At 42.3% G+C, this 27,323-nt stretch overlaps 3 protein-coding genes across 5 annotated transcripts in view; all 3 read left to right on the plus strand.

Annotated features, from left to right (window-relative positions):
- LOC118376280 (beta-1,4-galactosyltransferase galt-1-like) overlaps positions 1-27,323 on the plus strand; it is a 149,361-nt gene that overhangs the window by 81,282 nt on the left and 40,756 nt on the right. The window lies entirely within an intron of this gene.
- Positions 1-27,323, plus strand: part of tmeff2b (transmembrane protein with EGF-like and two follistatin-like domains 2b) — a 168,293-nt gene that overhangs the window by 1,193 nt on the left and 139,777 nt on the right. The gene's annotated exons all lie outside the window — the stretch shown is intronic.
- LOC118376279 (PTB domain-containing engulfment adapter protein 1-like) overlaps positions 10,118-27,323 on the plus strand; it is a 43,994-nt gene continuing 26,788 nt past the window's right edge. For 2 of the 3 annotated variants that reach the window (XM_052515594.1, XM_052515595.1), the window contains exons 1-2: positions 10,119-10,285; positions 27,138-27,223. The gene's annotated coding sequence lies outside the window, so the exon portion shown is untranslated. Of the gene's footprint in view, positions 10,286-27,137; positions 27,224-27,323 lie in introns of all 3 variants that reach the window. The other variant, XM_052515596.1, reaches the window with a different exon arrangement.

Genomic DNA, 27,323 nt, shown 5'->3' on the forward strand with positions numbered 1-27,323 from the left:
AATCATGACCACAGGTTGACTAATGGATATGTAATCATGACCACAGGTTGACTAATGGATATGTAATCATGACCACAGGTTGACTAATGGATATGTAATCATGACCACAGGTTGACTAATGGATATGTAATCATGACCACAGGTTGACTAATGGATATGTAATCACACCACAGGTTGACTAATGGATATGTAATCACACCACAGGTTGACTAATGGATATGTAATCACACTACAGGTTGACTAATGGATATGTAATCACACTACAGGTTGACTAATGGATATGTAATCACACTACAGGTTGACTAATGGATATTTAATCACACCACAGGTTGACTAATGGATACGTAATCACACCACAGGTTGACTAATGGATATGTAATCACACCACAGGTTGACTAATGGATATGTAATCACACCACAGGTTGACTAATGTATATGTAATCACACTACAGGTTGACTAATGGATATGTAATCACACCACAGGTTGACTAATGGATATGTAATCACACTACAGGTTGACTAATGGATATAATCACACCCTGCAGGTTGACTAATGATATGTAATCACACCACAGGTTGACTAATGGATATGTAATCACACCACAGGCTGACTAATGGATATGACCACAGAATATTTGGATCAATGGAGAGTCTAATATCGCTTCTATTAAATATAGATGAGAGGTCTATGATATGACAATGTCAGTAATACAGCTCAGATTGGGTATTGATTAATGTATCAAATGAGGTTGCTTAGTGACTGATATATAGATGAAGCTTGGTCAATGTGTACGATCATCACAATAAATACATTCATGAGCCGACCAACAATTGGGAATATGTCTGTTCTATGCATTTAGAGCCTTTACAATTATAACTCTAATGACTACTCCTTTTATATAAGGTCATCCACTGAATACAGACATTGGATACAGAAACTGTAGCTCTCTTGCTGCCTCATGTACATTCATGAAAGGCACAGTGGTGCAAGTCTAAGAAATACAAGCAACGTGTTGTGCACAGTGTGCAGTCTGAACAATGTTGACATGATTATGAAACACTGTAGAAAGAGCTTTAACTCATGAATGGTAATTATAGACTGACCTTTAGAAAACATAGAGCTTTGAACAGTTGCACGTTACAACATTGAACATCTTGATTTACAATATCACTGCTTTATCTGAAATAAAATAAAATAAAATCAGTGTGCTTGCGACTTGCTAAACTGTCAGAATGAATGAGCATGTTTGTTGTGACGTCTGGGTAAACAAACTCTAGAATATTGGAGGTTAATTAGTAGACTGTTTGTGTGTGTGTGTGTGTGTGTGTGTGTGTGTGTGTGTGTGTGTGTACATGTGTGTGTGTGTGTGTGTGTGTGTACATGTGTGTGTATATCTTGTCCGTATTTCCCGACTTTGCATCTGGATGGGACCATGCAACACTGATTTAGCACAATACGCATAATGAGTTTGGATTGGCCAATTAGAAACCCTAATCAGTGTGGTATGAAAACACAGAACAGCCAATCTCAGCGTAGACAGGTGATTAAAGTGTTCCGTGATCCCCATATTGATTGTGAGGAGCACTTTGATGTCCCCAGAGGCCTATTTCATTGACGTGTTACAGGAATGTATAGGAACCTATAGAGAAAGACACTGCTCAATAAGTATGTTCAACCGTTCCAATTGTTTCATTTAATTGAGGATCAAGAACACAGAATCCTGTTTCACAGTGAACTACTGTGACTCATCACATACGCTGCTGTTACTGTTCATTATCTACCCTGTTGCCTGGTAACCTTTATCCCTACCTACAGTATATGTACATATCCACCTCAATTACCTCGTACCCCTGCACATTGACTCGGTATTGGTACCCCGTGTATAGCATAGTTATTACCTCGTACCCCTGCACATTGACTCGGTATTGGTACCCCGTGTATAGCCAAGTTTACTCATTGTGTATTTATTCCTTGCGTTTTTATTTTTCTATTATTTCTCTTGTTTTCTCTCTGCATTGTTGGGAAGGGCCCGTAAATAAGCATCTCACTGTCTACCTACACCTGTTGTTTACAAAGCATGTGACAAATCAAATTGTTCCATAGTAGCAGATATGAGTTATATACAGTACCAGTTAAGATTGGACACACCTACTCATTCAAGGGTTAGTCTTTATGTTTTATTATTGTCTACATTGTAGAATAATAGTGAAGACATCTCAACTATGAAATAACACATATGGAATCATGTAGTAACCAAAAAAGTGTTAATCAAATGGATATATATTTTAGATTCTTCAAAGTAGCCACCCTTTGCTTTGATGACAGCTTTGCACACTCTTGACATTCTCTCAACCAGCTTCATGAGGCAGTCACCTGGAATGCTCCACAATCGGGTGATTGTGGAGACCAGGTCATCTGATGCAGCACTCCATTACTCCGTCTTGGTCAAATAGCCCTTACACAGCCTGGAGGTGTGTTTTGGGTCATTGTCCTGTTGAAAACCAAATGATAGTCCCACTAAGCGCAAACCAGATGGAATGTTGTATCGCTGCAGAATGCTGTGGTAGCCATGCTGGTTAATGTGCCTTGAATTCTAAATAAATCACTGACAGTGTCACCAGCAAAGCACCCCCACACCATCACACCTCCTCCTCCATGCTTCATGGTGGGAAACACACATGTGGAGATCATCCGTTCACCTACTCTGTGTCTCACAGAAACACGGCGGTTGGAACCAAAAATCTCAAATTTGGACTCATCAGACCAAAGGACAGATTTCCACCGGTCTAATATCCATTGCTTGTGTTTCTTGGTCCAAGCAAGTCTCTTCTTCTTATTGTGTCCTTTGCCGCAATTCAAGCATGAAGGCCTGATTCAAGCAGTCTCCTTTGAACAGTTGATGTTGAAATGTGTCTGTTACTTGAACTCTGTCAAGGATTTATTTGGGGTGCAATCTGAGGTGCAGTTTATTGCGGATTTCTGAGGTGCAGTTAACTCTAATGAACTTATCCTCTGCAGCAGAGGTAACTCTGCGTCTGCCTTTCCTGTGGCGGTCCTCATGAGAGCCAGTTTGGTTTTTGGTTTTTGTGACTGTACTTGAAGAAACTTTAAAAGTTCTTGACATTTTCCAGATTGACTGACCTTCATGTCCTAAAGTAATGATGGACTGTCATTTCTCTTTGTTTATTTGAGCTGTTCTTTCCATAATATGGAATTGGTCTTTTCCCAAATAGGCCTATCTTCTGTTTGCCAACCCTACCTGTCACAACACAACTGATTTGCTCAAACACATTAAGAAGGAAAGAAATTCCACAAATGTACTTTTAACAAGGCACACATGTTAATTGAAATGCATTCCAGGTGACTACCTCATTAATCTGGTTGAGAGAATAAAAGTGTGCAAAGCTGTCATCAAGGCAAAGGGTGGCTACTTTGAAGAATCTCAAATATAAAATATATGTGTATTTGTTTACATTTTCTTTGGTTACTAAATGATTCCACATGGGTTATTTCCTTTTTGATGTCTTCACTATTATTCTACACTATTATTTCTGTAAAAAATAGTAAAAATAAAGAAAAACCATGAAATAAGTAGGTGTGTTCAAACGTTTGACTGGTAATGTGTATCAGAACAGTTGGACACTGATTGGTTTTTCACGCAGTCATAAGAATTCTAGTACATACTGAATCATATATCTGTGTGCATTAGTTAAATTGTCCTCTCATTGCTGTATTTTCCATGCTCTATAGGTCATGCCATAAGTCTTAGCTCTAATATGATTTAAGTGTACTGTCACGTTCTGACCTTTATTTTCTGTGTTTTGTGTTTAGTTAGTATGGTCAGGGCGTGAGTTGGACTATGGGCAGTCTATGTTTGTTTGTCTAGGTTTTGGGAATTTCTATGCTTTCGCCCTAGTATGGTTCTCAATCAGAGGCAGGTGTCATTAGTTGTCTCTGATTGAGAATCATACTTAGGTGGCCTGACACTTTCACTGTGTGTTTGTGGGTGATTGTTTCCTGTCTCTGTGTGTGCACCAGATAGGACTGTTTTGAGTTTCACATTTCTTGTTTTGTTAGTTTTGTTCATGTGTACCTTATAGCATTAAAAAGTACCATGGAAAATTACCACGCCGCGTATTGGTCCTCTGATCCGTTTCGCCTCTCCTCTTCGGAAGAAGAGGAGGAATCTGTTCCTTACAGAATCACCCACCAAAATCGGACCAAGCGGCGTGGTAAAGGACAGCGACGAGCAGCAGCAGCATCAGCAACGAGGCCACCATCACAGGACTCCTGGACATGGGAGCAGATACTGAACGGAGAGGGACCCTGGGCACGGGCTGGGGAAAATCGCAGCCCCAAAGCAGAGCTGGAGGCAGCGAGAGCTGAGCGGCGGCAATATGAGAGCCAGCACGGCAGTGCGACAGGTACGAGAGGCAGCCCAACATTTTTTTGGGGGCACACGAGGTGTGATACTAAGCCAGGTAGCAGACCTGAGCTCACTCCTCATGCTTATGATAAGCAGCGCATTACTGGTCAGGCACCGTGTTATGCGGTTGAGCGCACGGTGTCGCCAGTGCGTGTCCATAGCCCGGTGCGCTATAGGACAGCCCCCGAGAGTGCCATGCGAGTTTGGGCATTGAGCCAGGGCAGGGCGTATGGTGCCTGCTCAGCGGGTCTGGTCGCCGGTACGCAGTCTTGGTCCAGGTTATCCTGCGCCGGCTCTGCGTGCTGTGTCTCGGGGGCTGTGGGCGCTGGGAGGGTGCAGTGCGTCCTCTGCCTGCGCTCCGCTCGTACCGGGCAACTGTGGGAGTGGAGCCTAGGGAGAGGTGCGTGTAGTAAGCACTAGATCTCCCGTGCTTACCCACAGCCCAGTTCAACCTGTGCCTGCACTCTGGAGGGTCGGGCTAGAGAGAAGTTGTCCAGCCTGGGGAAGTGGTGCCATAGGTTGCGCACCAGAGCTCCAGTGCTCCCCACAGCCCGGTCTTTCAGGCTCCTCCTAACACCAAGCCTCCTGAAAGTCTCCCCAGCCTGGTAGTTCCTGTGGCAGCCCCACGCACCAGGCTGTCTCTCAGTCTCCTCCCTGCAGGTGCTCCCGCCTGTCCGGGCGCCGCTGCCGGAGGCGTCCCGCCTGTCCGGCGCCGCTGCCGGAGCCTCCCGCCTGTCCGGGCCTCCCGCCTGTCCGGCGCCGCTGCCGGGCCTCCCGCCTGTCCGGCGCCTGTAGCGGCGCCGCCTGTCCCTCCGGCGCCGCTGCCTCCTGTAGCAGCTCCACGCACCAGGCTGTCTCTCTGTCTCCTCTCTGCAGGTGCTCCCGCCTGTCCGGCGCTGCTGCCGGAGCGTCCCGCCTGTCGGCGCCGCTGCGGAGCGTCCGCCTGTCCGGCGCCGCTGGGAGCGTCCCGCCTGTCCGGCGCGGCGCCGCTGCTGTCCTGCGGAGCGGAGCCCCGCCTGTCACCCTGCGCCGCTGCCGGAGCATCCCGCCTGTCCTGCGCCGCTGCAGCGGCCCGCCTCTCCTGCGCCGCTGCCGGAGCGTCCCGCCTGTCGCGCCGTTGCCGGGGCTCCCGCCTGTCCGGCGCCGGGGCCGGACTCCCGCCTGTCCGGCGCCGCTGCCGGAGCTCCCGCCTGTCTGACGCCGCTGCCGGAGCTCCCGCCTGTCTGGGCGCCGCTGCTCGGAGCCTCCCGCTGTCCGGCGGGCTCCGGAGCCTCCCGCCTGTCCGGCGTCGCTCCGGCAGCTCCCGCCGGGACAGCGCGGGAGCCTCCCGCCTGTCCGGCGCCGCTGCCGGAGCGTCCCGCCTGTCCGGCGCGCTGCCGGAGCCCCTCAGCCCAGGGGCGCCAGAGCCCCTCAGCCCAGAGGCGCCAGAGCCCCTGTCCCTCTGTCCAGAGCCCCTGTCCCTCTGTCCAGAGCCCCTGTCCCTCTGTCCAGAGCCCCTGCCCCTCTGTCCCGAGCTGCCCCTCTGTCCAGTGGGGTCATTGAGAGGGGTTGCCATGGTGAGAAAGCCACGGAGGCGGAAAATAAGGCGGACAAAGACAAGGGTGAAGTGGGGTCCGCGTCCCGCGCCAGAACCGCCACTCCGGACAGACGCCCACCCAGACCCTCCCCTATAGGTCAGGTTTTGCGCCGGAGTCCGCACCTTTGGGGGACTGTCACGTTCTGACCTTTTATTTTCTGTGTTTTGTGTTTAGTTAGTATGGTCAGGGCGTGAGTTGGGTGGGCAGCTCTATGTTTGTTTGTCTAGGTTTTGGGAATTTCTAGGTTTTGGGCGGGAGGCCTAGTATGGTTCTCAATCAGAGGCAGGTGTCATTAGTTGTCTCGGGTGGCCTGGGTTTCACTGTGTGTTTGTGGGTGATTGTTTCCTGTCTCTGTGTGCACCAGATAGGACTGTTTTGAGTTTCACATTTCTTGTTTTGTTCATGTGTACCTTATAGCATTAAAAAGTACCATGGAAAATTACCACGCCGCGTATTGGTCCTCTGATCCGTTTCGCCTCTCCTCTTCGGAAGAAGAGGAGGAAACTCATTACATGTACTTTGAAAGGCATTGGCAATAAATAATCTTTTATGATGAAGTAGTGAATATTGACTATGCATACATTTGATTTCTTCCTTAATACAATCCCAACAGGTATTCCAGCCAACTCCTGACTTCTTCTCAACATTGTAAACAGTGGGGGATGCTGAGGGGAGGATGGCACATAATAACAGAGCAATAGAATGGAATCAAATGGTAACCATGGTAACCATGTGTTTGATGTATTTGATACCATTCCACCTATTCCACTCCAGCCATTATCACGCGCACGTCCTCCCCAATTAAGGTGCCACCTGTGATTTTAACTGTGATTTTAACCTTTCAAAGTCCTATATTTATGTTCCATTAAAATATAATTCATTTTATCTTACTTACCTCGACACTTCTCAACTTTCTGTTGCAGGTTTTGCTCAACACCAGTGATGCAGTTCATTTCAATCCACTTTATTGTAGTGTATGCATAATGATATCCTCTTTGAAATATTACTCAAGGCGTTACAGAATACACCGTTGTATGTAATAATACAGGCACCACTCTCACTTCAGTGCCTGCCATGTTGCATTATGCTGTGTGGGTCAATGTAAGGTCCATCTGTTCCTTGTCTGGTGATGCGTTCTTTGTGCAGCCCATTTCCTATTCTTTGTCTGATGGAGATTCTAATGATGACGCATTGACACACAATCAGCCATCGATCTGAATGGGGAGCCCTTTCAGATGGCAAAATTGCCATGAAAATGGCTGTCATCAGTTGTTTCCAGTACAACTACATGAGCTGGTTTGGGTTTGATCTTTGAGTTTCAGACATAATCCACAATCCGTTCAGACATAGGACGATCCAGGCTGGTTTTCCTGTGATGCATGTCTTTTTCAGTGAATTACATTCAAATATGTTCAGTTGTTATAGCCACATTGAAGCAGAGCAGATTCATGTTCTCAAAGAGGCACAGTATTCAAAACCTCTCTCTACTGAGTGTAATGATTGCCAGGCTGAGGTAAAAATAAATCCCAAGATGTTCAAAATAAACCAGCCTATGACCGTTCCGTGGACTTTCTCAGCAAGCAGCCTGATACATGATCTTTCCAAAAAAATGTTATAGCACAATGCTCTCTCAAGCTGAGGTACTCTGTTATGATTAAGTGAATCACTAAGGGAAACAGACAACATGAAAACATAGGGCTTTTCAATTCCACCATGTCACCTAATGTCATCACCCCTCCTCTGTCCCAGTTTTCAGTTAGAATGTGACTACTTTGAAAAGTGTGTATATTTAGATAGTCAACTCCTATTCCCAAAATAGTTCAGACATTCATTGATATAGGCTAGTCTAACTAGCCCTGACGCACCCTCCATCATCAGTGGCAATGTTAGCATGTCAATCTTGGTGGGGCAAAACACATTTTTTTTTGGGGGGATGCATGCCAGCAAAATCACTACACAACACAACACTAAACAATTAATTGAACAATAACGGTAACAAACGGTGCCCAAAAACTATTAGGACCTACATGAAGCTGTCCCAACAGCAGTCCCAACACCTTACCACCGCTACACCTGTCTTTCAGCGGTACCTTGTCTGGCAGCGAAACAGTTCACTCAGCCTCATTTATTGCCTTTAAAAAGAACATAGCGGATATGGCTGACTTGCTTAAACAAATGTGGTTTCTACTGACAGTTGAGATGTACAAACTATGGCATAAGGGAATGATGAGCGGATAAGAGGCAATCCCTAATTTAGATTAAGACATTAATGAGCTAGCTAGGACGAACGTAGTCAATATAACTATCTGTTTAGCACTTTTGATATGCACAGCGACAGAATTCAGAACAAGGGCCGTTCTTACAGTATTCTCCCTGTACACCAAGTCAGAACAGTAGGATAAATAAAAGGGGCATATAAGCAGACAGTGAAAGCTCGTACAATATTCGATGAGGACATTTCTCTAAAACAGGCTACCACCAAGTCAGAACAGTAGGCTATGTTATGAGGGGGAAAAGGACAAAATTATTAGGGTGAGGCACATGGGCTACTAACAGCTTACTACACAACATACACTTAGTATTACTTTCTTAGCTACAGTATACATATCTCCCTGGCATATTACATCATTTATGCAGCAGCATACAAGACATTCTTGTTGTGCTATGCTCACTTGAACAGCAAAGTGGCGCGGTGGTCCTTCATGTGGGCAAATTTGGTCATCAAACTGGGAACTCTGAAAAAACAAGGTTGAATCATGACGTCAGTGATCTTGAAGTCGGAGCTCTAGAAAGAGCCCGAGTTCCCGACTTGAAATTCCGAGTTGGATGAACGTTCAAAACGTATTTCCCCTGTCGGAGCTCGTCATTTTCCATGTTTCCAGTTGTCTTGAACTCACTGAAGTCTGAGATTGCCCAGTTCCGAATTTCCATTTATTTTGAACGCGGCAGAAGTCATGGCCAATGTATTCAACCTTTTCTGGACCATGGTGTTGCATGTGAATGTCAATCATTTTAAGCTTGGAAAAGAGACCCTTAAACCCAGACTTGAACCACACACCCTTTCCACTGAATAGCAGGCTAGTGATTTCTTTGCAACACTTGCAGTTATCCACTGATTCCTTCCAAACCACTCATTGTTGAATTTGCGATTTCCAACTTGTTGTGTAATGTTTATGTCCAATGACCGATGAGCACCGATATGTTTTATCTATCATTTCTCTTCATATGACAATGATTGAAAAGGATTTGCCAGTAGATTGTCGACTTGATTCCTGATGATGACTGATTGTCTAGCTTGCTATTTGATCATTACAATCAAAGCTACGGTAGATATAACATGATTTGACGTCATTTTATGTGTGACCTTGAGCCTTCTTGGAGGGCATTTCTAATATAAATCTATGGCATCACCAAAGGGGCTTGAATTTCTCGAGCTCACCCTGTAGATGTTTTTTTTTGGTGACGTGGTGTCCCCATGAATGACAGAACACTGAGCCAATCACGGCGCAGCTAGAGAACATTACCAACCCTATGCTCTGTATGTTCTGCTGGCTGCCCCTCCCACCACCACAGAAAGCACGGAGCTAGACTGAAACACCTGCATTTTGGAGCTGCCTTACTCAAGAAAGTAAAAAAGAGGCCATGTTTGTATGCGGCTTCGTTAACTCAATTATATATATATTTTTGACATTGTTTGTAAACTGATATGTGACTAGTATTACTGCCAAAATAACATGCAAAACAGGCGACAACAAATATATATATATAAATATGGTTTTAGCTAAAGAGGTGGGGCATAAAACAGATGGGGCTGCATCTGCGCTGAATGACGGGTCGCCACTGATAAACAATCATGTCAACTGTTTCTCTGCTGGGGCTGTGCAATGCTGTAATCTACTGTTCTGTCTCAAATTATTTAGAAAGGCTAGAAGTCTTCCCATGTTTTTTGAAATCACAAAAGTTATTTTTTTGCCAGAGAAAGAGATATTTGACTACAATAGACTATCTTCTAATATCAAAGCATATGATCAGTTTCAGTTTTAATCCCAAGCGATTTTTTCATGATATAATGTTCTGTACGTGATCAATTTAAATGGGAAGCTGTTCAATTGCAGCGGAATAGCGGATGTTTAAATACTTGGGTTGACGTCACTAAACTTTTCAAGAAGCGGTGCGCGCCGTCCGCGTTTGTGAATAGAGACGGAACAGAACCGTGCATGAACGAGAGAGAGCTGGGCGACAAGGAGACCGTACAAAACAAGGAATCTTTCACTTCATTCGGTGGGTTGATGTTTTCTCTCTCGTTTCTCTGTAGCCTATTAGGAAAAGGGGGACTGCATAGGCTACTTTTTGTGCAGACTTTTAAGTTTTCCTATGAGTTAGCCTATAACTAACGATGTTATGGCAATTTTGTTTCATTGAATTGCTGGTTCGATTAAACTGAACACAATGTCTGCTGTTTTTGACAGCGCTGCGTTAATATACTCACTGTATTTGTTATGCCGGGATTTATTGCTGAATGGATTCTGCTGGAATAGGCTACATCGTGTTTTTGCTTTTCTTATTTGTCTAACTATGACGGGTGTCATTAAAGCGATTTTTCATGACTGATTTGAGACACGTTCTAAGAGCTACACACGTGCTTATTTAAAAATGTATATGTTTAAATACTAAATATTTACAAATGAGTAAACAGCCAGAGTTAAAAGAAACAACGTTGTAGTGAAAGGGGGGTTAATTTGTAGAAGGGTCACATGTATTGTTTTAATACATTAATACATTAAATACATTAAGGGAGCATCTTCATTTTAGCAAAGTTTGTAATGTGCAGCAAGCACACTGGTGTGTGAGCAGATCTGGCCATTCTAGGTCACTGTGGGTTATTGTGTTGCGCAACATTTTAATCGAGCAAAACGTTGAGTTTTAAATGTCTCTCTTCCCCATTGTTTGACTGAAGCAGAGCTGGCCCGTGATGATACAAGTTATGCTTGAGGCAAGAGCTTGAATTAGAAGATGTCCCCTTAAATGTATTCACCCAATGAGAATGTCCTCTTTAACCCCAAGAACAAGACTTTATAGCAGAAGTTAAAACAGCCTGCAGGACAAATGCAAAAAGAGTAAATGATAATGAAGAGTTTTACTGCTCTACACATGGAGCTTTGCAGCACCATGCTGTGATAGCTGATATCTGTAATAGTCCTGCACTCTATACACACTTGTAGAAAGTGCTGCTTCTCCAATTTCAAACCTAACTATGTTAAATGCTCCCCTCTCTAAAGCTGCCGAATTTCACTTTGTTGATGCAAGCCATGCATGACTCTGATGCAGCCAGGACTGCTTTGCTGGAGTCTACATGGACCACACTTGTTAATCAATCAAATCAATCAATCAAATCAATCAATCAATCAATCAATCAAATGTATTTACAAAGCCCTTTTTACATCAGCAGTGCTTATACAGAAACCCAGCCTAAAACCCCAAACAGCAAGTAATGCAGATATAGAGGCATGGTGGCTAAGTCTAGTTTTGACCTTTTTTAATCAGCAACTGGTTCAGAATAAACTTAGTTTAGTGGGCTGGCTCTATGGCCAATTGATCAGACAATTAGGCTACAAGGAGTTATTGATAACAGCAGAAAACACAGACAAGCACTGGACTCTACATTTCTTTACAGATATTGTATGCTGCCACTGTTAGTACAGTCCCTCACTGTCACATGGACTCAGTGCTCTGCTTTGTCTTGTGCTGAGGATGGCACCTGCTGCTGGATCCCTGTTTCTCCTCTCTTTATCATAATTAGCAGGACTCTAAGGCTCAAGTGAACCTGAAGCGGTGGCCAGGGCAATCCCATGCTGCTTGGTTAGCGCATCACTCTCAAATTATACCCCTCGTTTGCCTCGTGGTCTGCCCTGACCACGGAGACGTCAATCCACCTGCCCTCTACAAACAGACATTTCCAGGCATCTCCCAGGGGTTGTAGTGACCTTTTACCTGAGGCTCCTTCCTGTGGGGATTCTGATGCTGCTGGCTCTACCTGCTGCTCTCTAGGAGAAGAAGCATCAGCATCACACAAGTCTGTCTGACAGCAGCACCCTACTCAGCTGTCAGAACACATTGATTCTCAAAGCAGGAGGAAGCCTAAGCACCCGGTGAAGAACTTGCAACTTAAGTGAATCCATAGTAATACCTACTGGCTCGTTATGGTTCTCTACTTTTATGTAACAGCATTAATGTCTTCCATATTAAGGTGGACTTCATACACCAGTAAATGGATGCTGTTTTTGACGGTGCAATACACCACATGGCTCCATTATACTTGTCTGGACCTGCAGGCTGTTGAGGGTTTTACTATACTGTAGTTGTGGCATTCTCATTAGAAGGATAGCGGTTTAATTGGCTGAGCTTGATTAAGTGATATTTCAGAAACTGATATTAATTACGGGCTGCTGAACAGTTTGGCGATCAATGCTCTATAATGAAGATGCGTAGGCTAATTAATTGGTCATGTGGACTGGTGAGAGACTCATCCTGAAACGATTGATAGTAACAGAGTGATGCTCGATAGTGTCTGGCCGGCAGCCAATATGAGCACCTGTATTAAACCACTTTCTCACAAAGTATTTTGTCACTCAGCCCAGAGAAAATGGAATCAGATCAGTTTGTATTGAGACTGTTTGGTCATGAAGGCCTATTTCTGTGTGCTTGAATCTGTTTTTTTCCTGATTGGAAAGATGTGGCTCGTGTTACAGTCAGCAGTACCTATATCTCTGAGTGATTTGTTTCAACATTTTGAATTTAAAAAAATAATATTGACATCACACAGCGCTGTTAATTCAGACTCAATACTCAAGTTATGATATTTAATTCTTTGCTCATATAGAACGATTTGTGACTGGCCATAGAAATATGATCTATAGATTCTATTTCTATGTGATTGGCTCTTTCTAGGGTCTGGAGAGAATTATGCTTCTGCATATAAATTATAGACATTTATTCATCTCCATTTTCCACTTGATTGGAAAGCTTTATTGATTAAAAAAATGTGCAGCACAAAATGGGACATTTCTCATTTATGAATTGACTTGTTTTAATGGCGGCAGCATCTCATTAAAAACGCCTGAACTGCCTTCACTCATTCATTATGGAGACTGCTGAAAATGGTCAGTTTAAACAGTTATTTAAAGTTAAAGGAATCAAATGAAATCAAAGTTCAAAACAAATCTAATAAACTTTTTTTTAAAGTACACAAACTTCCTCCAGGCTCAAAGCTCATTGCCTTTAAAACGAATTCTGTAAATAAAGACAAACTCTGCAGCGATTTGATTGAGTCCCCAGAACACTGTGGCTCCACACTGACCTTCCTTTAGGGAAATACAAGGAGTGGTTAGACTGGACTTGTTCACCCTCCATGCATGAATGGAGTTGGATGTCGTTTTCCAATTAGCTTATGCGAATATGTTGGGTTTCCCAGTGAGTGCTTTGAATTAGATTTGAATTCCACTTGAATTCCACAGTGGGCCAACTTCACTGTCATGCACATATTTCACTGTCTGGGAGACAGTATATCGACTGATGTGCTCCAGAAGTAAGAAGTGTAACATTTATGCAATACTGTGTGTGTAGCGTGTGCATAGTGTTTTCTTACACATACTTTTGATACATACATTTGTTTCCGATCATAAAGATAAGATATATATCAGTGTTTAATATTGGAGGAACTAACATGCAGTAATTAAGCAATAAGGCATGAGGGGATGTGATATATGGATAATATACCATGACCAAGGGCTGCTCTTTTCACGATGCAACGCGGATTGCCTGGAGACAGCCCTTAGCCGTGGTAAATTGGCCATAAACCATAAAGCCCCAAGGGGCCTTATTGCTATTATAAACTGATTACCAACGTAATTACAGAAGTAAAAATAAATGTTATGACATACCCGTGGCATACGGTCTGATATACCACGGCTGTCAGCCAATCAGCATTCAGGGCTCGAACCACCCAGTTTATAATGGTGAATGATGTTGCTTTCTCAGTCTCGACCATAGTTGTCAATGAGGTATGAGCACAATACTATTGTTCTACTACTCTGTCCTTAATCAATCAAATCAAGAGAATGTCAAATCTTTTATTTGAAGTGCATTTTAAATCGCAACACACAACATTAAAACAACTAAATGAAGTAGAAATTAGGTCTTTAATATGGGTTATTTCCAGTCACCAGTATAATGATCTAATTCATCCTCATGGTATAGTGAGTCCCTGTACACAGCTCAGTCATAATTCTCTCCTGAGGCAGAAGCACATTAATCACCTCATTGCTTTGGTTTGGCAGGTGTCCTTCCTATGACACACACAGATTAATGATTTGAATAACCCAATTGATCTGTGTAGAGTTGGCTAAAAAGACTGTGTCCCAAAGTAAGCAGAGAAAACAAATGAAATGGAAATATTGACAGAGTGAGAAATCATGGTAACTTTAAACTGGCTTCAATCTTGTTTTATATTGTTGTGAAGAACAGTTGTAATTGTTTTGTTAGTTAGCGTATTGAGTCTGTGGTCCCACTTTGCTGTAATCCAATTGGCTTTTCTTCTAAACAGGTCAGCCATATTGTTTGAGTGGAAAAGCCTGAAACTCCAAATCCTGCCCTCCCTTTGACTCATATCATTTTAACCAGACTAATATTACTCTAGTTTCTACTGTATCATGATGATCCTAACCAGACTAATATTGTTGTAGTTTCTACTGTATCATGAGGATCCTAACCAGACTAATATTGCTCTAGTTTCTACTGTATCATGATGATCCTAACCAGACTAATATTGCTCTAGTTTCTACTGTATCATGAGGATCCTAACCAGACTAATATTGTTGTAGTTTCTACTGTATCATGAGGATCCTAACCAGACTAATATTGCTCTAGTTTCTACTGTATCATGAGGATCCTAACCAGACTAATATTGCTCTAGTTTCTACTGTATCATGAGGATCCTAACCAGACTAATAGTGCTCTAGTTTCTACTGTATCATGAGGATCCTAACCAGACTAATAGTGCTCTAGTTTCTACTGTATCATGATGATCCTAACCAGACTAATATTGCTCTAGTTTCTACTGTATCATGAGGATCCTAACCAGACTAATATTGCTCTAGTTTCTACTGTATCATGATGATCCTAACCAGACTAATATTGCTCTAGTTTCTACTGTATCATGATGATCCTAACCAGACTAATATTGCTCTAGTTTCTACTGTATCATGATGATCATAACCAGACTAATATTGCTCTAGTTTCTACTGTATCATGAGGATCCTAACCAGACTAATATTGCTCTAGTTTCTACTGTATCATGAGGATCATAACCAGACTAATATTGCTCTAGTTTCTACTGTATCATGAGGATCATAACCAGACTAATATTGCTCTAGTTTCTACTGTATCATGAGGATCCTAACCAGACTAATAGTGCTCTAGTTTAGTTTAACCAGACTAATATTGTTGTAGTTTCTACTGTATCATGATGATCCTAACCAGACTAATATTGCTCTAGTTTCTACTGTATCATGATGATCCTAACCAGACTAATATTGCTCTAGTTTCTACTGTATCATGATGATCCTAACCAGACTAATATTGCTCTAGTTTCTACTGTATCATGATGATCCTAACCAGACTAATATTGTTCTAGTTTCTACTGTATCATGAGGATCCTAACCAGACTAATATTGCTCTAGTTTCTACTGTATCATGATGATCCTAACCAGACTAATAGTGCTCTAGTTTCTACTGTATCGTGATGATCCTAACCAGACTAATATTGCTCTAGTTTCTACTGTATCATGATGATCCTAACCAGACTAATATTGCTCTAGTTTCTACTGTATCATGATGATCCTAACCAGACTAATATTGCTCTAGTTTCTACTGTATCATGATGATCCTAACCAGACTAATATTGCTAACCAGACTAATATTGTTCTAGTTTCTACTGTATCATGATGATCCTAACTGTATCAGACTAATATTGCTCTAGTTTCTACTGTATCATGATGATCCTAACCAGACTAATATTGCTCTAGTTTCTACTGTATCATGATGATCCTAACCAGACTAATATTGCTCTAGTTTCTACTGTATCATGATGATCCTAACCAGACTAATATTGCTCTAGTTTCTACTGTATCATGATGATCCTAACCAGACTAATATTGCTCTAGTTTCTACTTTCTGACTAACCAGACTAATATTGCTCTAGTTTCTACTGATCCTAACCAGACTAATATTGCTCTAGTTTCTACTGTATCATGATGATCCTAACCAGACTAATATTGCTCTAGTTTCTACTGTATCATGAGGATCCTAACCAGACTAATATGCTCTAGTTTCTACTGTATCAGGATCCTAACCAGACTAATAGTGCTCTAGTTTCTACTGTATCATGAGGATCCTAACCAGACTAATAGTGCTCTAGTTTCTACTGTATCATGAGGATCCTAACCAGACTAATATTGCTCTAGTTTCTACTAACCAGTATCAGTTTCTACTGTATCATGATCCTAACCAGACTAATATTGCTCTAGTTTCTACTGTATCATGATGATCCTAACCAGACTAATATTGCTCTAGTTTCTACTGTATCATGATGATCCTAACCAGACTAATATTGCTCTAGTTTCTACTGTATCATGATGATCCTAACCAGACTAATATTGCTCTAGTTTCTACTGTATCATGATGATCCTAACCAGACTAATATTGCTCTAGTTTTCTATCATGTATCTAATGACTAATATTGCTCTAGTTTCTACTGTATCATGATGATCCTAACCAGACTAATATTGCTCTAGTTTCTACTGTATCATTGATCCTAACCAGACTAATAGTGCTCTAGTTTCTACTGTATCACGATGATCCTAGTTTCTACTGTATCACGATGATCCTAACCAGACTAATATTGCTCTAGTTTCTACTGTATCATGATGATCCTAACCAGACTAATATTGCTCTAGTTTCTACTGTATCATGATGATCCTAACCAGACTAATATTGCTCTAGTTTCTACTGTATCATGAGGATCTAATAGTGCTCTAGTTTCTATGTATCACGATGATCCTAACCAGACTAATATTGCTCTAGTTTCTACTGTATCATGATGATCCTAACCAGACTAATATTGCTCTAGTTTCTACTGTATCACGGTGATCCTAACCAGACTAATAGTGCTCTAGTTTCTACTGTATCATGATGATCCTAACCAGACTAATACTACTCTAGTTTCTACTGTATCATGATGATCCTAACCAGACTAATATTGCTCTAGTTTCTACTGTATCATGATGATCCTAACCAGACTAATATTGCTCTAGTTTCTACTGTATCATGAGGATCCTAACCAGACTAATAGTGCTCTAGTTTCTACTGTATCACGATGATCCTAACCAGACTAATATTGCTCTAGTTTTCTCACGATGATCCTAACCAGACTAATATTGCTCTAGTTTCACTGATGATGACCTAACCAGACTAATATTGCTCTAGTTTCTACTGTATCATGATGATCCTAACCAGACTAATATTGCTCTAGTTTCTACTGTCACGATGATCTAACCAGATTAATATTGTTCTAGTTTCTACCGTATCATGATGATCCTAACCAGATTAATATTGCTCTAGTTTCTACCATATCAAGGTGAATACCTTCTCTTTCTTTGATACACACTCTTCCCCTGCATCAAATGCTGAAGAAAAGTAAAAAGGTACTTCAAATGGAGATATGGCCAGCAAGATGGATGGCAGAGCACAATGGATCACTTCTCTAGGACACTCGGGGAAGAGGAACAAAAGAAGTTCACCCTTGAGCTGAGTCATGTGAATATGATGTACTAGTGTTGTAGAAAGGAACTCTAAGGGGCCAGACGTAGTACTTGGGAGTCTGAAGTACAACGATGTTTCATCCAGTGTTGCAGTAGTTCTCCAGGTGCAGGAGATATTTAAGTTTAGCCCCCAGTGGTTTAATGTAGGATCTCTGCAGAGGGGGCTCTGATCCAAGACCCGTTCATTAGAGTGCAACTTCTCTTTGAAGCACATATGATGACCTAGGAATGTTGAACTTTAATGATTGGGAAAAAGCTGACCTTAGACCAGAGTGCTCTGATTGGATTCCCCTCTGCCTGAGGAGCGAGGAGGGCTTTTAGGTTGGGATCTGGGTAGAGAACTGATCTAGGGTCAGTTCAATGTGTTCTTTTCTCTGAAGAATGAGATGGGCCAGGAGTGTTCTCAGTCTTATGACTTTAGGGTCAAGTTCCCCTTATGACGCTACATGACCAGAAGTATGTGGGCACCTACTCGTCGAACATCTCATTCTAAAATCGTGGGCATTAATATGGAGATGGTTCCCCCCTTTGCTGCTGCAACAGCCTTCACTCTTCTGGGAAGGTTTTCCACTAGCTGTTGGAACAGAGGTCAGGGCTCTGTACAGGCCAGTGAAGTTCTTCCACACCGATCTCAACAAACCATTTCTGTATGGATCTCACTTTGTGCACGGGCGGCATTGTCATGCTGAAACAGGAAAGTGCCTTCACCAAACTGTTGCCACGAAGTTGGAAGTACAGAATCGTCTAGAATATCAATGTAGCGTTAAGATTTCCCTTCACCGGAACTAAGGGGACTAGCCCGAACCATGAAAACAGCCCCAGACCATTGTTGTTCCTCCTCCACCAAACTTTACAGTTGGCACTATGCATTGGGGCAGGTAGTGTTCTTCTGGCATCCGCCAAACCCAGATTTGTCCGTCGGAATGCCAGATGATGAAGCATGATTCATCACGCCAGAGAACACGTTTCCACTGCTCCAGAGTCCAATGGCAGCGAGCTTTACACCACTCCACCCGACACTTGGCATTGTGCATGGTGATCTTAGGCTTGGAAACCCATTTCATGCAGCTCCCGACGAACAGCTTGTGTGCTGACGTTGCTTACAGAGGCAGTTTAGAACTCTGTAGTGAGTGTTGCAACTGAGGACAGACGATTTTTAGACGCTAAGCGCTTCAGCACTCGGCAGGTCCCGTTCTGTGAGCTTGTGTGGCCTACCACTTTGCGTCTGAGCCGTTGTTACTCCCAAGACGTTTCCACTTCACAATAACATCACTTACAGACACCGGGGCAGCTCTAGCAGGGTATAAATTTGACGAAAGACTTGTTGGAAAGGTGGCATCCTATGACTGTGCCACGTTGAAAGTCACTGAGCTCTTCAGTAAGGCCATTATGCTGCCAATGTTTGTCTATGGAGATTGCACGGCTGTGTGCTTGATATGTATAAACCTATAATTAACGGGTGTAGCTGAAATAGCCAAATCCACTAATTTGAAGTGGTGTCCACATACTTTTGGGTATATAGTGTATCTCCCAGCACCCACCTCACCCAGACCTCTGTTTGCAACACTGGATGGGGACCACTGCTTCACAGAAAAACACTGAGGGTGCACTTCAATAGCCATAGCTTGGCAGTGTGTGGACACAGACCAGGGTAATGTTGAGGTATGGGCAGGTCTAAAATAGATCAAATGACTTCACAGTGCTGTATTTTTATTAATGAATGATTAGATCTTTTATTCTGTTAATAAAATAGGACATTACGTGATACACCAGATCAGTATCTCAGCAATTACAATGCTTGTTTTAGACTGGGCGGTGTGCGTGTTGCTCAATTTCCTTTCGCGTTGGAGAAACAGGAAGCGATTTCCGGGGGCTGACAGAAATGGGACTTGGGTCTGATTTGAACCAAAATCCTATATGCCTGTCTACCACAGGATATAAAATCCATCTTATCATGGCCTGTCTGTGTGCTTTGATCCAGTTAATGGATATCAGTGGCTTGGTAATGTTTCACAATAGTCTCATATACTGCTTTCACATAGGATTTATGGTATTTTGTCTGTAAAAAAAAAATGGGCAAGGTTTATATGAATCTCTTACAAAAAGGCCCATTTTTACCACATTCTTGCCTGCATATACCTTTTATACCTCTGGTGGTATTTGTGGTGTGCAGATGTGGGTGGGCATCTATTTGAATAAATCCATTGAATACTGTAAACAACATGAATTAGAAACACAAGACTAATAAAATGTATTTTCATAACAATAGAATTGCACATTGAGTTTGTTACGTCCAAATAGAATGAAATCAATAGTTATTATTTTGTTCAATAAATAGACAAGACACACCGACTGGATCACAGTGAACACACACATATTTTGTAGTAAGAATATAATGAAATATAACAGAATAAAATACTACTAATCTTTTCCCCACAACTTCCCTCACAGCAAGGTATGTAACCGTTGTCATGTAAAAAAGGGATATTTGGAAACAGAGCCCGAGGCAAGCCCATTCTTTTTTCATCCCATTAGTAAATAATAGCAATCTATATTTTCAAAAGTATGTGAATCTCATGTTCATATTTCACAACCTCTGCAGGCTTTTGGAGTTGCCTTTACGCTATCGAGCAAAATAATAGGCCTACGCTTGATTTAGGCTACATTATTGCATGCTAAATGTTTCTGATCAGTTTTTTATTTTATTTATTTAACCAGGTAGGCAAGTTGAGAACAAGTTCTCATTTAAAATTGCGACCTGGCCAAGATAAAGCAAAGCAGTTCGATAGATACAACAACACAGAGTTACACATGGAGTAAAACAAACATACAGTCAATAATACAGTAGAAACAAGTCTATATACAATGTGAGCAAATTAGGTGAGAAGGGAGGTAAAGGCAAAAAAGGCCATGGTGGCAAAGTAAATACAATATAGCAAGTAAAACACTGGAATGGTAGTTTTGCAATGGAATAATGTGCAAAGTAGAAATAAAAATAATGGGGTGCAAAGGAGCTAAATAAATAAATAAATTAAATACAGTTGGGAAAGAGGTAGTTGTTTGGGCTAAATTATAGGTGGGCTATGTACAGGTGCAGTAATCTGTAAGATGCTCTGACAGTTGGTGCTTAAAGCTAGTGAGGGAGATAAGTGTTTCCAGTTTCCATCAGTGATAGATGAGCTATACCACCAACTTATTTGCCCAGCCAGAGAATTAACCTCATGTACAGAGAGATTGCGTGAAACAAAATCACATCCGATTAGCTGAAAAACGTGTAGGCTAATGAACACATAGTTAGTCATCACTTCTTGTAGGCTATTTGCTGCTGTTTTTCACTAAATGAACATGACATCCACTGTCCCACTACTAACTTTACCATCGAATCTATACTGAGATGGGTTGATGGAAATATGGTGTGTTGTCAGTGCATGTAGATGACATGAGGTACAGTATGTCCAACAGAGAACACAGAACACTGCTCAAACAGAGCCCTTCTCCTTTCATCTCGTTGGCTGTTGTCCGTCTCGATGTATTCCAGCGCGGAATCCGCTGGGTTCTAAGGCATTGTTGGATTTGGAATGTGTGACTGTTCAGGCCAGTGGAAGCCTTGTGTATGGAATCTGCTGTGTGATTGTCGTGGTAACGGGCTTAGTTGAGCTTGGTGTTTGCAGGAGCTAGATAGCAGGGGCTGGAATAGGGCTACGGTTGGAGCCTTGGCATCCATTAGGAGCTCAATGTTAGTCCTCCTTCCCCCTCAATGGGTTTCTGTCGTTCCTGCTGCAGTTATACACTACAGTATAACTGAAACATGAGTCCTTGTGGCATACATACAGGCCAATAAGGGGTTCTCTCTCGCTCCTACTTTTGAATTGTTTGTATTTTCCTGTCCTCTCTCTGACCAGAGTGGTGAGTTTATGCGTGATGGATATTCGGCTGGAGCGGGAAGGAACTGCATTACCGAGATATGATAGCATAATAAAGCTGTCATCTCTGTAGTAAATGTGTTATGGAGATGCGTTGTGGCTGGAGAAGACAAAGGAAGCGACCAACGCTGTGTTATGTAGGCACAGAGATGAATGACCTGGTGAAGCGACAGTTTATCTTACAGTTAGCTTTTATAAGGAAAATATAAATCTATTGTGTGGATAAATCCAGAGCTATATATAGCCCTAGTTTCCCTCACAGTGCTACCTTACTGTAGAATCCTCTTTATTGCTCATCTAGTCAAGACCGGTATGATACGTCTGGCATATTGATTGGTCTCCTCAATGCTTATATCTGGATTGAATATTTAATGAGGAAATATTAGTTTGCATAATATACATGTAATAGAATCCCCCTAAATAGTCTACATACAACAATACAACAATACAAGTACTTTATATTTCAGTATAACTGGCCAAACACCATTCCTCAAGATAATTGACCTACATTTGGTAACAAAGGCGAGAAACATTATTTTCATTGTTTGGTGTGTCGCCCCCACCCCGACTGCTTAGAGAGGGTTTTATATTATTGTTATTAACAGTGCTTAACAGTGGAAATATAGGTCAATCTCTACAAAACCAGACACTCTTTCCAATGCTCTAGACATGATCATAAATCCTGTTTTGAATAGCTTACTTGTCATTGGTCAATGTTTAAGGTGGCTTATGAATCATCATTGTAAGAGAAAGGGATAATTGAGGAAAGTTAGGGTTATTGCTAGGTTTAGGGTTGAGCTGGGGCGTGGACATGAAGCTAGGTTTAGGGTTGAGCTGGGGTGTTGAAGCTAGGGGGTGAGCTGGGGTGTGCACATGAAGCTAGGTTTAGGGTTGAGCTGGGGTGTGGACATGAAGCTAGGTTTAGGGTTGAGCTGGGGCGTGGACATGAAGCTAGGTTTAGGGTTGAGCTGGGGTGTGGACATGAAGCTAGGTTTAGGGTTGAGCTGGGGCGTGGACATGAAGCTAGGTTTAGGGTTGAGCTGGGGCGTGGACATGAAGCTAGGTTTAGGGTTGAGCTGGGGTGTGGACATGAAGCTAGGTTTAGGGTTGAGCTGGGGTGTGGACATGAAGCTAGGTTTAGGGTTGAGCTGGGGTGTGGACATGAAGCTAGGTTTAGGGTTGAGCTGGGACGTGGACATGAAGCTAGGTTTAGGGTTGAGCTAGGGTGTGGACATGAAGCTAGGTTTAGGGTTGAGCTAGGGTGTGGACATGAAGCTAGGTTTAGGGTTGAGCTGGGCCAGGGGGTAAACCCATATTACTCACGCACTCTGTAAAATAAACAACTATTCTCTTTTCCTGTCATTCTGTAAATAATCTGCCTGCAGGTTCAATGTTAGGTATTTTGAAGCGGTATTTGTTCCCTTAAAGTCTCTGCTTCAACTTATCTTGACTGTCATCAGGTGACATGTGTAATCAATCAGTTATGTCTAGAATGGCTCAGGCAAAACACTATTTGTCATACAGAAGTGTACCTAAAGTTTTTCTCCGACTTGCACCATCCAATTACATTTATTAAAAGGGAATTTTCTGTCCAGAACCATTCACCTGTCAAGAAATAGACAGTTTTGTCATTTTAAATTAGAGACTTGTGTGTTAGGTGCAAAGAGAGGGAGGGTCTGGCTGTGTTTCCAGGGGTCCCCTGAGGGGGTTGACTGGCTATAGGGAGAGGGCCTGGCTGGGTGTTTTTCCAGGGGTCCCCTAAGGGGGTTGACTGGGTACAAGGAGCGGGCCTGGCTGGGTAGGTTACATGGTACTGGCCACAGGGAGGGCTTTGGGGGATGGCACAGACTTATCTACTTCAAACAGAGGACTGCAGATCAGTCTTAACGGGGATAGGGGTTGTCTCAATTGGAAAAATTAGATCTCCAATGTCCTCTGTTGTTTTCAAAGATGCAGCACAGGTAAACCAATACAGGTATTCACAGGGCCTGGAGTTTTCTGGTCCATGTTGGAGTGTGAGGGAGAGTGGATGATCCAACAGGTTCTGATACGACAGCTTCTACTAGAGGTTGACCGATTATGATTTTTCAACGCCGATACTGATACCGATTTATTGGAGGACCAAAAAAGCTGATACCGATTAATCACAGGATATCATTTTTTTTTTAAATATATTTTTTATGTATTTGTAATAATTACAACAATACTGAATGAACACTTATTTTAACTTAATATAATACATAAATAAAATCAATTTAGCCTCAAGTAAATAATGAAACATGTTCAATTTGGTTTAAATAATGCAAAAACAAAGTGTTGGAGAAGAAAGTAAGAGTGCAATATGTGCTATGTAAGAAAGCTAACGTTTCAGGTCCTTGCTCAGAACATGAGAACATATGAAAGCTAGTGGTTCCTTTTAACATGAGTCTTCAATATTCTGAGGTAATAAGTTTTAGGTTGTAGTTATTATAGGAATTATAGGACTATTTCCCTCTATACCATTTGGATGTTCTTATAGTCACTTTAGTATTGCCAGTGTAACAGTATAGCTTCGGTCCCTCTCCTCGCTCCTCCCTGGGCTCGAACCAGCAACACAATGACAACAGCCACCACATCGAAGCAGCGTTACCCATGCAGAGCAAGGGAAACAACCACCCCAAGGCTCGGAGCGAGTAGCGCGTGCTAACTAGCCAGCCATTTCACTTCGGTTACACCAGCCTCATCTCGGGAGTTGATAGGCTTGAAGTCATAAACAGCGCAATGTTTGACGCACAACGAAGAGCTGCTGGCAAAACTCACGAGAGTGCTGTTTGAATTAATGTTTACGCGCCTGCTTCTGCCTACCACCGCTCAGTCGGATACTTAGATACTTGTATGCTCAGTCAGATTATATGCAACGCAGGACACGCTAGATAATATCTAGTAATATCATCAACCATGTGTAGTTATTATGATTTTTATAAGATAAGTTTAATGCAAGCTAGCAACTTACCTTGGCTTACTGCATTTGCGTAACAGACAGTCTCCTTGTGGAGTGCAACGAGAGAGAGGCAGGTCGTTATTGCGTAGGACTAGTTAACTGTAAGGTTGCAAGATTGGATCCCCCGAGCTGACAAGGTGAAAATCTGTCATTCTGCCCCTGAACGAGGCAGTTAACCCACCGTTTCTAGGCCGTCATTGAATATAAGAATGTGTTCTTAACTGACTTACCTAGTTAAATAAAGATTAAATAAAGGTGTAAAAAATAAATACATTTGCAAATCGGCGCCCAAAAATACTGATTTCCGATTGTTATGAAAACTTGAAATCGACCCTAATTAATCGGCCATTCCGATTAATCGGTCGACCTCTAGCTTTTACCACCAGGCCATCAGACTGTTGAACAGATAATCCTAGCTGTCTGCCTGCACAGACCTGCACCGTAGACTATTTGCACTCTTACTACACATCCAACCCGTACACACACTTACACAGACACACTTACACAGACACACTTAGACAGACTGCTGTTCTATTATATCATATTTATTCGACTGAGTGATTCATACTTTTCAACAACATCAACAGAGACATATTGCTTAACCAGGACAACAGGTTTCTGGATCAGATTCCCTCCCATGTAGAATGTGCTCCAGGACAACAGGTTTCTGGATCAGATTCCCTCCCATGTAGAATGTGCTCCAGGACAACAGGTTTCTGGATCAGATTCCCTCCCATGTAGAATGTGCTCCAGGACAACAGGTTTCTGGATCAGATTCCCTCCCATGTAGAATGTGCTCCAGGACAACAGGTTTCTGGATCAGATTCCCTCCCATGTAGAATGTGCTCCAGGACAACAGGTTTCTGGATCAGATTCCCTCCCATGTAGAATGTGCTCCAGGACAACAGGTTTCTGGATCAGATTCCCTCCCATGTAGAATGTGCTCCAGGACAACAGGTTTCTGGATCAGATTCCCTCCCATGTAGAATGTGCTCCAGGACAACAGGTTTCTGGATCAGATTCCCTCCCATGTAGAATGTGCTCCAGGACAACAGGTTTCTGGATCAGATTCCCTCCCATGTAGAATGTGCTCCAGGACAACAGGTTTCTGGATCAGATTCCCTCCCATGTAGAATGTGCTCCAGGACAACAGGTTTCTGGATCAGATTCCCTCCCATGTAGAATGTGCTCCAGGACAACAGGTTTCTGGATCAGATTCCCTCCCATGTAGAATGTGTGGCAGAATACACATAAAAAGAAATGAAGATGCAGCCAGTCATTTCTCTCACCACAGTGCAACCCTGTTAACTTGCATTGCTGCCTGATTGATCGAATGGACACACAAATAATTTCTCACTGCCTTAAAAACCATACGCTCCATTAAGAGTGTTAGAATGTATACAGCTATGAGAAATGTCTAATGTATCTTCCATCACACACAAGCTAAATGAAGGGTATGTCAGGAGAAGGGGATAGTGAGCCGTAGCCTGTTTTTGTCTTTTAAGCTTGTCATGCAAATAACTGTCAAGTCTCCTGTCAGAAGATGCTGATCTGAACACCAGCCCTGTTTTCACATTACTGAGACGTGTCCTAAGGGACATTGTGAACGTGTCATTTATACTGTATGGATAAGCACAGTTAAATGTTTCTGAGAGTTTTGTCTTTGAAATGGGCAACGCGCCATGTTATAGATCCTGTAGGGGGGGCCATGTGTTCCCTATAGCCGCTTTCCCTCAACCTCGTCCTCTTTCTCTTTCTCCCTTTTTCTTTCTTCTCTCTTCCTCTCCTTTAAAGAAAAATCTTTCTCCCTCGCATCTTCAAGTTCTGTCCTATTTGGTTCTGTATGTTCATTGGTTGAATATCTTTAAGGGGAAAGAGTTAAGCCATTTACTGTTGTAGTGTGGGCTGTCAGGTTGCTGTGGTGATGCACATTATATTCTAATGGAAGGAAAATGTTCCAGGAGCCAAATCTCAGCTGGGATTTTATGTGTGTTATTTTCCCTGGGAGAGAAATGGAGAAAATACCATTACTCCATCAGTATTGGTTATAGAAACAATGTCAGGGGGCTTTATACTCTCTACCCCATAGTATACTATGATAAACTACTGTATATACCAATATTGCATAACCTATTATGCTTCATGTTTTGAATCTGTGGAGCAATATAGATGCAAATTATTAGAGCCTAGCTTGTCCAATATAAAAATGTTCTTCCAATTTGTAGTCATAATCTTCCAATATTTTATGCTATAAAGAGATGTCATATTATAATAATGTATGGTTACCATGAGAAGATCCTTCGTAATCATGATGGGGATGATAATCAATACTTCCTCTGTTTTTCTCTCAACAGGAGAGAGGGAACTGATGAGTCAGAGGGGAGGATAGATGAGTGACAGACACTAGTGGGTTCCAGACACACAAATCTAAACCAAGAAGGTACATTGATCTTCCTCTCTTCACAACATGTTGTTCCCTGAACATTTCATAAAGGTACAGGACCTCTCCTGTTCTGCTACATGGAAATGTATTGCATGTG

Source organism: Oncorhynchus keta, unplaced genomic scaffold (genome assembly GCF_023373465.1).
Source record: "Oncorhynchus keta strain PuntledgeMale-10-30-2019 unplaced genomic scaffold, Oket_V2 Un_scaffold_29839_pilon_pilon, whole genome shotgun sequence".
Lineage (NCBI taxonomy): Eukaryota > Metazoa > Chordata > Actinopteri > Salmoniformes > Salmonidae > Oncorhynchus > Oncorhynchus keta.